The sequence below is a fragment of the Bos indicus genome, chromosome 6 (genome assembly GCF_029378745.1).
Source record: "Bos indicus isolate NIAB-ARS_2022 breed Sahiwal x Tharparkar chromosome 6, NIAB-ARS_B.indTharparkar_mat_pri_1.0, whole genome shotgun sequence".
In the NCBI taxonomy this organism is placed as follows: Eukaryota; Metazoa; Chordata; class Mammalia; order Artiodactyla; family Bovidae; genus Bos; species Bos indicus.
In genome coordinates this window covers 86,123,077-86,134,821 of record NC_091765.1, presented here as the reverse complement: position 1 = coordinate 86,134,821, position 11,745 = coordinate 86,123,077, and the positions used below count along the sequence as shown (strand labels likewise).

General features: G+C 35.6%; 1 long non-coding RNA gene across 1 annotated transcript; it reads right to left on the bottom strand.

The window, feature by feature from the left end:
- Positions 1 to 915: 915 nt before the first annotated feature.
- Positions 916 to 6,512, bottom strand: LOC109560165 (uncharacterized). Its single transcript, XR_011567040.1, has 6 exons — positions 6,428 to 6,512; positions 5,445 to 5,508; positions 4,159 to 4,179; positions 4,052 to 4,081; positions 2,757 to 2,867; positions 916 to 1,144 (listed from the first exon to the last, which is right to left on the bottom strand). It is a non-coding gene; the product is annotated as an uncharacterized lncRNA (long non-coding RNA).
- Positions 6,513 to 11,745: the final 5,233 nt, after the last annotated feature.

The window sequence follows — 11,745 nt, the reverse complement described above, 5'->3', positions numbered from 1 at the left end:
TAAGGGAAGGGGGGCCAAAATTTCCTGTTGTAAGATTCCCTATCATGGTGGTTATTGCTTAAAAAAAAAAAAACAGAAGAAAGCAAGTGCTCTTGAGGCTGTGGAGAAAAGGAAGCCCTGGTGCACTCTGGAAATGTAATTTGTGTAACCCCTGGGGAAAATACAGGGGTATCTCAAAAAATTAAAATTAGAGCTACTGTCTAATTCCCTCATCCTATATCTGGGTTTTTATCTGGAGGACAGGAATAAGGATCTCAAAGTGACACCTGCACCCTCATATTCTCTGGCATGTTTATATTAGCCAAGATGTGGAAACAATTAAAATCTGATTTCACAGAAGAATGGATAGAAAATATGAGGTGTATAGACACAGTGGAATACATTACTCAGCTTTAAAAAGAAAGAAATCTGTCATTTGGAACAACGTGGATGGACCTGAAATTTTTATGCAAAGAGAAATAAGCCAGACACAGAAAGGCAAACATTTTATGGTACCCCTCATGTGTAGAATCTAAACTCGTCAAACTCACAGAAATATAGAATAAAGCTATGGTGCCCTGGACTCCGGAGGAGGGGAGTATAACAACGTAATGGTCAGAAGATATAAAGTTTCAGTCACACAAGATAAGTAAGTCCTGAATACCTACTGAATAATGTAATACCTAGAAGACAATGCTGTATTTTATCTTTAAGATTTGCTAAGAGGGATCTATTGTGTGTTCTTATACCCACAACGACATAAAATAATAATAAAGGATGTGGGTGGAAATATTTCCTGATGATGGATATGTTTATGGAGTTGATGGAGGTGATGCCTTCATGGATATATACTTATCCCCAAACTCTTACTCAATTAAGTGATTTTTGTACTTTTCTATCACAGTGCTTGGACAAAATACAACAGGATACCTAGTATATGCTTGATAGATCAATTTATTAAGCATGCATGGTAAGTGACAGAGAAAAGAAAGTAGAAACCAATTACATAGTTCAGAGACTATCATTATTATGTTTTAAAATATTGATATTTGATTCCAAGTATGTGTTGTGCAACTACTTGACTGATTTTTTTTTCTTTGTTTTATTCATTTGAAAGATGGTTTTCAACACAACAGAAAGAGTAGGAAAAATCATTGTGAAAAATCTGTGGATAAAGAGAAAACACTATATTAAATTTGAACTACAGATAAAGTCATTAATAATACCATTATGCTTTTTTATTTTTGAGTTATATTAATGTATACTCATTTGTACCTGACCAAGTGTTCAGAATTGCCCATTTGTTATCCCCTCCCTTCCTGCCTTCCAAGGTGCCCTGATGTCTGCTTGCCCCCAACTGTGGAAAGGCACTAAATGGTAGAATGTGTCCTCTTATCAAATTATCACGAGTATCGGCTGACCAGAGTGGACACTTTTTCCGTCAGACCTGGCTGATCACTTCCTTCCGGCTACCCAATTTCCCCTAAAAGTTTCTGCCAACCTTTACATTTCTCACTTTACCCTAGAAAGAAAAGTCTTTTTCTGTTTGTTTTCTATCACCAACCTAATTCAACCCCTCGCCCTTCTGCTTAAACATGGCTTATACACCTCATCCAAAGATATCTTTCCCAAATGATATTTTTAATGCATCCTTCCTTTTTCAAATGTCTTTAGCTATCATCTATACCTAGGAAGTCAAGTAAATGTTTTTGTCCTGTCATTAACGGCAAGAAGGAATTCAATTTGAGTGAAAGTCAGTGGCATAGCAGCCAATGAAATGAAGCTAAGCCATAAAAAGGAATAAGTTACATCATTTTCAGAGATACGGATGGACATATAGACTGTTGTACAGAGTAAAGTAAGTCAAAAAGAGAAAAACAAATATCATTTATGAATGCATATATGTGGAATCTGGAAAAATGATACAGATTATTTTATTTGCAAAGCATAAATAGAGACACAGACATAAAGCACATATGCATGGATAACAAGGGAGAAAGTGGGGGAAGGATGAATTGGAAGATTGGAGTTGATGGGTATACTACTATGTGTAGAGCTTCCCCGATGGCTAAGTAAGTAAAGAATCTGCCTGCAACGCAGGAGACACAGGAGACATGGGTCCAATCCCTGGGTCAAGAAGATCCCCTGGAGAAGGAAATGGCAACTACTCCAGTATTCTTGACTGAAAAATCCCACGGACAGAGAAACTTCCGGCTACCGTCCAATGAGTCACAAAGAGTTGGACATGATCGAATGATCAAGCACAATTAGTATACTATGTGTAAAATAAATAACCAATAAGAATCTACTGTATAACACAGGGAAGTCTACTCCGTGCTCTGTGATGTTCTAACTGGGAGAGAAGTCCAAAAAAGAGTATATGTGGATTATTCACTTTGTTGTAAAGCAGAAACTGACACAGCAGTGTAAAAAAGCTATACTGCCCCACCCCCTAGAAAAAAGAATTATTGTAATACCTATTTTGTCCATGGGAAAATTAAAGTTTAGAAAAGATTAGGAAAAGTTCAAGGTTGTGAAACCGTCAGGAATAGCCTACAACCACAAGGCGTTCTGGTCACCATAGCCCACCTCTTTACCATCCTAGATAGATGTTTACTTTTTGAAATATTTAGATAAATACATACAATTTAGGACCTACACTAGGCTGCATTTCTCAAATGTGCTTCTTTTGGTTTGATGTCTTATGTTTTTCTTTGTTTTTAACTGTCATCATTGATACTTTTGGAGAAAATTAAATGTTATTAGACCTGGCTTACCTCTCTAATCATGTCCTGTAGTTACTAAGCAGCATTTTAAGGAAATGGATACACAGGAGGATAATTTAGTGGATATCATTGATATGGCTGGTATTGTTGAAAATATCCTCTCTGTATACAAACAAAAGGAAGGAGGAAATTATAGAGAATGAGACAATGACAGTGCAAATAATTTACAATAATTTCCATGAAAAATAGGTTATTAATGTTGGTAAGACCTTATATATTACCTATACGATTGTTTTTTCAAACTTTTAGATAGGTTTCACTTCTTTAAAAAAAGAATAATGGTTTTAAAGTACTAAAAGAACAACAATTCGTTTATATTTTTACTATTTATCAGCAATTTTGTTGTCTTATACATGGAGCCATTGAGTATAGCCAACCACTCACAAATGGTTCAATACTATTTACATTACAACCTTCAAATTCCTTCTTTGTTCATTCTTAAATCCAGGGAGGAGGAATTTACTAACTCAGTTTAGGTGGCCTTGCTACATCTCATTCTTTACTTGTAAATGAGATACTGTCTCTTGAAACTTCTACATTCCTACTATTCACTTTTGTTGATGTATTCCATCTCTCCTTCTGCATCTTTTTTTTTTTTTTGAAGCTATTTGAATTTATCTGAAATGGCAACCCACTCCAGTATCCTTGCCTGGAGAATCCCAGGGGCAGGGGAGCCTGGTGCGCTGCTGTCTATGGGGTCGCACAGAGTTGGACATGACTGAAGCAACTTAGCAGTAGCAGTAGCAGTACTTACTGTATTAGTAAGAATTCTGGAGACCTATCAACCTGATTAGACATGTCAAAATAATATGAGACACCAGTGATACATATCATTAAGAAAAATGTTAAATAAATGAAATTGTCTCTCTTCTTTAACTTGGTCAATTAACATACATTACCTCCCAAAAGAAATCAGAAAATGGAAACTGACCACATAATATATGTTCTTTAGCAGCCTCTATGGTCCTTTAGGTGTATATTGTACTTAGTATAATTAGAATTTCAGTATTCTTCAGAGGAAGGCAATTATTTACCAAACAGAAATAACTTTTCTTAGAAAATAACTGGCTTTATCAGGGTGGCATTATAGGTTTCTATGTAAACAGTAACAGCACACAAGTCTTTGGGGTCTTTACCTAGTGTATCATAAAAAGATAATTCAATGGACACATAAGCTAATCATTGTGTAGATATATTTCAAAGATAAATATGTATTCTCTTATAGAATAAATATTCTGAGTAAAAAATATTCTTATACTATACCACATTATCAGAGGAATACATACATGATGTTTTTTCCGTTTCCTGTGACGTTTCTGTTAAGGTAAAGAACAGATTAACATTGTAATACATGTTTCATTTTCAAATATTCCAGTGAAGGAAAGTGTCTTACCTCTTCAGATGAATCAGCTCTCTGGGAAAAAAGAAAAGAAGAAAATAGTTAACATTTTAATTTCTCTGTTATAAATTGAGTGTAAACATATATTTAGCTGCCACAATTCTGATTAAACAAGAGGTAAAGTTTTGGATAATTGATACACTAAAAATTTTTTTTTTTTTAGTTGAACAACATCTTTAATATGAGAAGAAATATGAAGAGAAAACTTTTACTATTATTAATTTGCTACATTCAAATAGAGATTCACTCTGGAACAATTTCTTTTTTGCTGAAAGTGAGACAAATGTATCACTGTGAATTGGAGAATAAAATTGAAAATTAAGGTTTAGATTTCCTCAAATCAAATGTTTTTTATGTGGATATGTTCAAGTAGCTCAAAAGTTATTTACATTCATATATTAGTTATGATGATAGGGTCTGATATAAAGTTTATTTTCTATTTCCTTCTTACTTTAAAAAAATTGTCTACTTCTATTATTTTATAAAAAAAATAATCTGTTACTGTGATATAAATAACCAATTTGTTTTTGAAAGATCCATGACAACTTGTTGGATTAATAGAAGTCATCTTATTTCTTGAAGAGTATCTCAGTAACTAGACATAAAGAATATCAAAGTGAAAGTTACCACTGCTTTCACAGAAGGAGAAACAAATTTAGAGGAAGATGAGAGCAATTCAGAGAGGTGAGTTTTGCCTAGTGACCCAAAGCAGTTAATGACACTACAGGGAAGCCCTGACATTTCATAGATTTAGAGTTTTTAGTATTTAAATGTCTTTATTAGCACCTCAGACTCACATTTTTATGAGGTTATTTAAAAAAGTTAATTTTCACACTAAGATTATTACACTTTTATGTCTCTGTGTGTTTAGTGTTTGTGTATGGATGTGACACTATATGTGTGTATATTAAAGATATATTCTAAGTTCTTCATGAATTTATGTAGTACAATTTAAGGAAAATATTCATTTAAAATATTCATTAAAATTTCTAAAGCATTGTTCAGGTAAATGCACGTGCATGCATACTAAATCACTTCAGTCATTTCTGACTCTTTGTGACCCTATGGACTGTAGCCTGCCAGGCTCCTCCATCCATGGCATTCTCTAGGCAAGAATACGGAAGTGTGTTGCCATGCCCTCTTCCAGGGGATCTTCCTGACTCAGGGATTGAACCCACGTCTCTGATGTCTCCTGAACTGGCACATATAGACCAAAACACATGAAACAAGACACTGGCTAATTTTGAAAACATATTCTTCAAAATTCCCAGTATACTTACAATCATGGCTAGGATGAGAGCCATAATGAAGACAAAGATAAAGATCTTCATATTTGGTGGAGTCCTGTGAAAGCATATGTGAAAAATCAGTAGCACATTCACTCTTTCATTTACACACCAAACATTTCATTTACACATCAAATTATGTTCCAAAGCCTAGTGAAACAGACTAGAAATGCAAGGACAATTGAAACACATAAACACATTTCTTGACATCATGGAGCTTAGAAACCAATAGGGATCTTGATAAATAAAGGTAAGCATTTTGATTTGGAAATACTAAAGTGCTATGAGGGCTTCCTTGATGGCTCAGATGATAGACCGTCTGCCTACAATGCGGAAGACCTGGGTTCGATCCCTGGGTCAGGAAGATCCTCTGGAGAAGGAAATGGCAACCCACTCCAGTACTTTTGCCTAGAAAATCCCATGGATGGAGGAGCCTGGTAGGCTACAGTCCATGGGGGTCACAGAGAGTTAGACATGACTGAGTGACTTCACTTAAAAGCTATAAACACACAGAAAATGAACATCTTAAACAGACCAAGAGAATGGAGATATTTAAGAAAGTAAAAACATAAGTTGTGTTACATAATATAGAGCAAGTGGGTAAGTAGAGTGTGGGTGGTCTGCAGAGAAACAAAAATGAGAGAGGATGAAAGTGAATAGTTCAGTCTGCAAGAAGGACAAAAAAATGTGTTAGGCTGACCATTTAGATTGCTGTTTTATATATATATATAGTTATAAGAGAGGTTTAGGAGGTAGAATGACAAGCAACAATCTACCTCCTAAACCTCTCTTAAACACTGCCTTAATTATGATCCCAAATATCATTTACTGAAATTGTTTTTATTTGCAAAATTATCAATAAATAGCATACAGTTTATAAATGGTTTCCAATTCATTTTAGCAATCAAAAAATTGCAAATGACATTATACTATATTACACATGAATATGTTAACTTTTTCCCAAAAATGAGACTCACCAGTCATGAAAGATGAAATTCTGATGCTTCAGGAGATGTTCTTTGCTAGAAAACTGCTGTGTTTAAATACCTTGAAATCCTTCATTTGTTTTTGTAATTACATCAGTTATGAGATCTTATTATAGAACTGAAAATACTTCCTAAAGTCTGTCCCCATAGACACTAAAAATAAACTTAACAGGGTGATTTACAAAAGAAATTTGTGAAGCGAATGGCCAGGAAACCAGTGGACCCATTAAATGTTAATCCCCGTTAGTCTAGACAAGTGTGAATAAGACAAAGGCAAAGTGTGTTAGCATAAGTCAAGTGTAGAAATAAATAGAATGGCAAAAATGTTTCTGTAGAACACCATCTATCCTATTTCAACAGATATGTGCCCAAGTTGAAATAAGTATATACCAAAAATAAAATCATCTAATTAAAACTTGATGTGCTCTCTAATAAATGGTGATAACTGACATAATGAAATGGAGTTATTTCAAGTGTGTTTCCTACAAATTACTAAATTGTACTTTTTTTCTACTGACTTAGAATATTTTAAGTCTTCAAGTCAACTACTTTTAAAAATTGGTAATCCTATGGGGTATTATTTGATAAAATAATTATTAATTTTATTTATTTATTTTTTATTTTATTTTTTTAAACTTTACAATATTGTATTGGTTCTGCCATATAAAGTCAAATGACCATGAAGCTCAGTACTTTCTATCTCTCATAGTAAGTAGATGCATATATCTTGAATGAATTTACTTCCTTTGAGTCTTAGGAGCTCATTTATCCTTAGTGGAAAATTAGCATATTAATTAATATCCTTGTTTTTTTTTTAGTTGCTCAGCCATGTCCAACTCTTTGGGACCCCATGGACTGTAGCCTGCCCGGTTCCTCTGTTTATGGAATTCTCCAGGCAAGAATACTGAAGTGGGTTGCCATTCCCTTCTCCAGGGGATCTACATGACTTGGGGATTGAACCTGGGTCTCCAGCATTGCAGGCAAATTGTTTACCATGTGAGCCACCATACATTCAAAATGTGGTATGTGGGATGATCAGAATCAGCATTACCTGAGAGTTTGTCGGAAATGCAAATTTATTAGTTTTCTTTACAGAAGTATTGAAACAGAATCTTGGAGATGTTTTGGAAATACCATTTTAACAGTATCTCCAGGTGATTGTGTATCTTAAAGTTTGAGAAACCACATAATAGACTAATGTATATTTGTCTCTTGACCGGACCCTTTAAGGTTTAGCTTTATATCAGGAATTGAGGTTTATAACAGGAATTAAGGTTTAGCTCTATATCACAGGAAATATTTATTACGTGAGTTTTCTATGCTATATTTGACCATCCCCACTAGACATTAATGTTATATACTAGGTAACATATAAGGTGGGCCTCCCAATGCAGGAGACCTGGCTTTGCTCCCTCAGCCAGGAAGATCCCCTGGAGGAGGACATGGCAACCCACTCTAGTAGTCATGCCTAGAGAATCCCATAGTTAGAGGAGCCTGGCAGAGGGCAGTCTTGCACAGAGTCAGACATGACTGAAGTGATTCAGCAGCAGCAATAACAGCATATAAAATGATACAAATCCTTTTTTAAGGTAAATAAAGCATTAAAATCCAATTCAATTTAAGCAATTCTTTCTCTATTTCATTGTTGTCTATTCTTCAGGTATATATGAGGTCTCTTCTCAAATGCAAAAAACAAATCCAGTCTCTAGTATACTCTCAATAGAAAAAAAGATATATAGGTTAGGAATCACTGATAAGTCTGATCTTTAAAATAAGTCCTCCTTTATTCATTTTGGAATTGTCAAGGGATTTTCTTTTTATCTTCCTTTTTTCGTTCTCTCTCCTTTCCTTACTGCTTACTCCCCAACTTCTCCATTTATGTCTTTTTGATTCTTTTAAGTTATGTTCTTAGGCACTATTCTAGTTGAATTATGACACTCATGGCCTAGAGAACAAAAAGTGAACTAATATTCTAAAGGCCCTACCAAACAACAACAGTAACAAACACAAACTTCAGTTTATAAAAATTGATAGATTGCAAAACACATTTAAAGTTTACAATTAAATTTGACTCACCCATATTTTAGTTTGTGACACCAAAATGGAGGCTTTATTCCACTCAGCATTTTCTGCTTTGATGTGGTAGGAAGTGTGGGCATTGTGTATGACAGTAGGAACTCAGAATATTGGACCTTAAAAAACTGGAAATAGAACTGCCTTATGATCCAGCAACCCCACTGCTGGGCATACACACTGAGGAAACCAGAAGGGAAAGAGACACGTGTACCCCAATGTTCATCGCAGCACTGTTTATAATAGCCAAGACATGGAAGCAACCTAGATGTCCATCAGCAGATGAATGGATAAGAAAGCTGTGGTACATATACACAATGGAGTATTACTCAGCCATTAAAAAGAATACATTTGAATCAGTTCTAATTAGGTGGATGAAACTGGAGCCTATTATACAGAGTGAAGTAAGCCAGAAGGAAAAACATAAATACAGTATACTAACGCATATATATGGAATTTAGAAAGATGGTAACAATAACCCGGTGTACGAGACAGCAAAAGAGACACTGATGTATAGAACAGTCTTATGGACTCTGTGGGAGAGGGAGAGGGTGGGAAGATTTGGGAGAATGGCAATGAAACATGTAAAATATCATGTAGGAAACGAGTTGCCAGTCCAGGTTCGATGCATGATGCTGGATGCTGGGGGCTGGTGCACTGGGACGGCCCAGAGGGATGGTATGGGGAGGGAGGAGGGAGGAGGGTTCGGGATGGGGAGCACATGTATACCTGTGGCGGATTCATTTTGATGTTTGGCAAAACTAATACAATTATGTAAAGTTTAAAAATAAAATAAAATTAGAGAAAAAAAAAAAAAAAAAGAAATACTCTAAAAAAAAAAATAATAAATAAACACGGGAGTAGCCCTCATGTGTGACTTATGGCTTCAACCTCCAGGAACGGTAGGTCGTTTTAGAAGACTGAGGAACCAGAATATGTCCTGATACTTTATAAGTGAGAGAGACAGACATATATTCTCTATAACCAACCACCATATTGTTTGAAAATGCCAAGATCTTTTATTTACAAGAAAAAAACTGAGTAAGAGATGCTACTGTATCACAGGTGTGACATTAAATTAGGGGAATAAGAACATGACCTGTGAATGGGTATTTATGGTGATATTTATGCTGGAATTCCCTCTCCTCTTACTTCTCCTTTTGTTCTTATTCTTTCCCCTCTTCCTCCTCCTTCATTCTCCTCCTTTTTCTATATTTCTCCTACACTAAAGCATGGCCTACAATTTGTTACAAATTTTTTAAAAACAGTTTAGCTAAAAAATAAACTAAAAAAATTTTTTTGTGTGTATATTCCTATGTGGATTGTTGAAATGAAAAGTACTGCAGCTGACAAATACAGAACAACATATGATGACCTACTAGATAACACAAACCTTCTGGGTATTGGAAATATACAAAAAGATAATCTCCTATTCTTGCCTTTAAGCAGGTTACCTTATGTTTTTGACTGAGTGTTTGTGTTGCTCTAAATTCATATATTGAAACCTTACCCTGCAATCTGTTCTATTTGGAGTTGAGCATTATGAGAGGTACTGAGATTTGCATACTAATTTGCTTTAGCTGTGTCCAACCCTTTGCGTCCCTATAGACTGTAGCATGCCAGGCTCCTCTGTCCATGGGATTCTCTAGGCAAGAATACTGGAATGGGTTGCCATTCCCTTCTCCAAGGGATCTTCCCAACCCAGGGATCGAACCAGCGTCTTTATGTCCCCTGCTTTGGCAGGCAGGTCCCTGACCACTAGCGCTACCACTGAGGTTTAGGTGAGGTCATAGTGTGGAAAACCTATGATGGATTAATGCTCATATTAGAAGAAATAGAGACTCCAGGGATTTTCCTCTCCACCATGTGCAGATACAGGAGGAAGACATCTGTCTGCAAGCCAGTAAGAAGGCCTGTACAACAGAAGCCAACTATGCTGCCCCCTGGTTTTGGACTTCCCAGCCTCTAGAACACAATAAATAAATACCTGTTGGGTATCACATTCTATAGTTCAATTATCCCTCTATAATGCCAGGTGATTAGTTCTAGGGTAACATGGCCAGGAAAAACCTACAGAAAAAGTAAGTAGAGACAAAAGTGTAGAGTGGGGAATGGTCCATGCATTTATGTGGGGAAAGAATCCCAGACTGAGGAACAACCAATGGGCAGCTCTCAGGTGTCAGCTCACCTATTCCGCTCAATGAATAGCGAGAGGCCAGCAGACAGAGCAGGAGTCAGAAGGAGAATATATAGAACAAAGAAACACCTAATGATGTAAGGCATTTAGGTCATTTTAATGAGTTTTGGATTTTAACCTAAGAGCAATTGGAAATCAGTGGAAGGCATATGTAGAAGTGCTGTTGCTTTGAATGTTAAATAACAGTCTAAGAAAGTGGGGATAGACATGTAAGGTGACTGCTGAACTTTATTTTATAGTGAGAACAATTGTCATGTTGAGTATTATTTTTCTCAGCTACATTCACAGAGGCAGAAGGTAGAATTTGGATTAATCTGTGATATGATTTAGGTAAGACAGTATAGTAAAATCAGAGACAAGTAGGGGATTTGGGTATATGTATAAAAAGTGAACTAGTGATTTCCTTGAAATTTAAGGTGGAAAAGAGACATTTGAATTTAAAGGCATTCAAGAACTGACTGGGTCCTAGATTCTGATAAAATCAAATAATGTTTTGCTTCAGATATAAAAGAGGGTTATTAAGTAGATAAGAAATGGTGTGGGAGAGTAGGAAGGATGAAATTATGGAGTGGGGAAATTACTTTCATGACAAAGTGTAGTCATATGTCCTTTCACATTTATGATCTGATTACAAGCAGGAACCACAACATCTACATCTTTTTTCATTGTGTGACCTTTCAAGTCTTCTAGCGCAGTCATTCTAAATATGAGATGATTTTGCAACCCCCTGCCTCAGGAGAAATTGGGAAATTTCTTGAGACATTTTTGATTCTAAAAGCTGTGCAGTTGGTGCTACTACCATCTTCATGGTAGAGGCCAGGGATGCTGCTAAACATCCTACAACACATTAGGAAAACTCCCACAACAAAGAATTCTTCCGTTCAAAATATCAATAATATGAAGGTTGAAAAATACTGGTCTAGCATGTAGTATGTGCTCAATAGCAAGGAGAGATAAGAAAGCCTTCCTCAGTGATTAATGCAAAGAAATAGAGGAAAACAATAGAATGGGAAAGACTAGAGAGATCTTCAAGCAAATT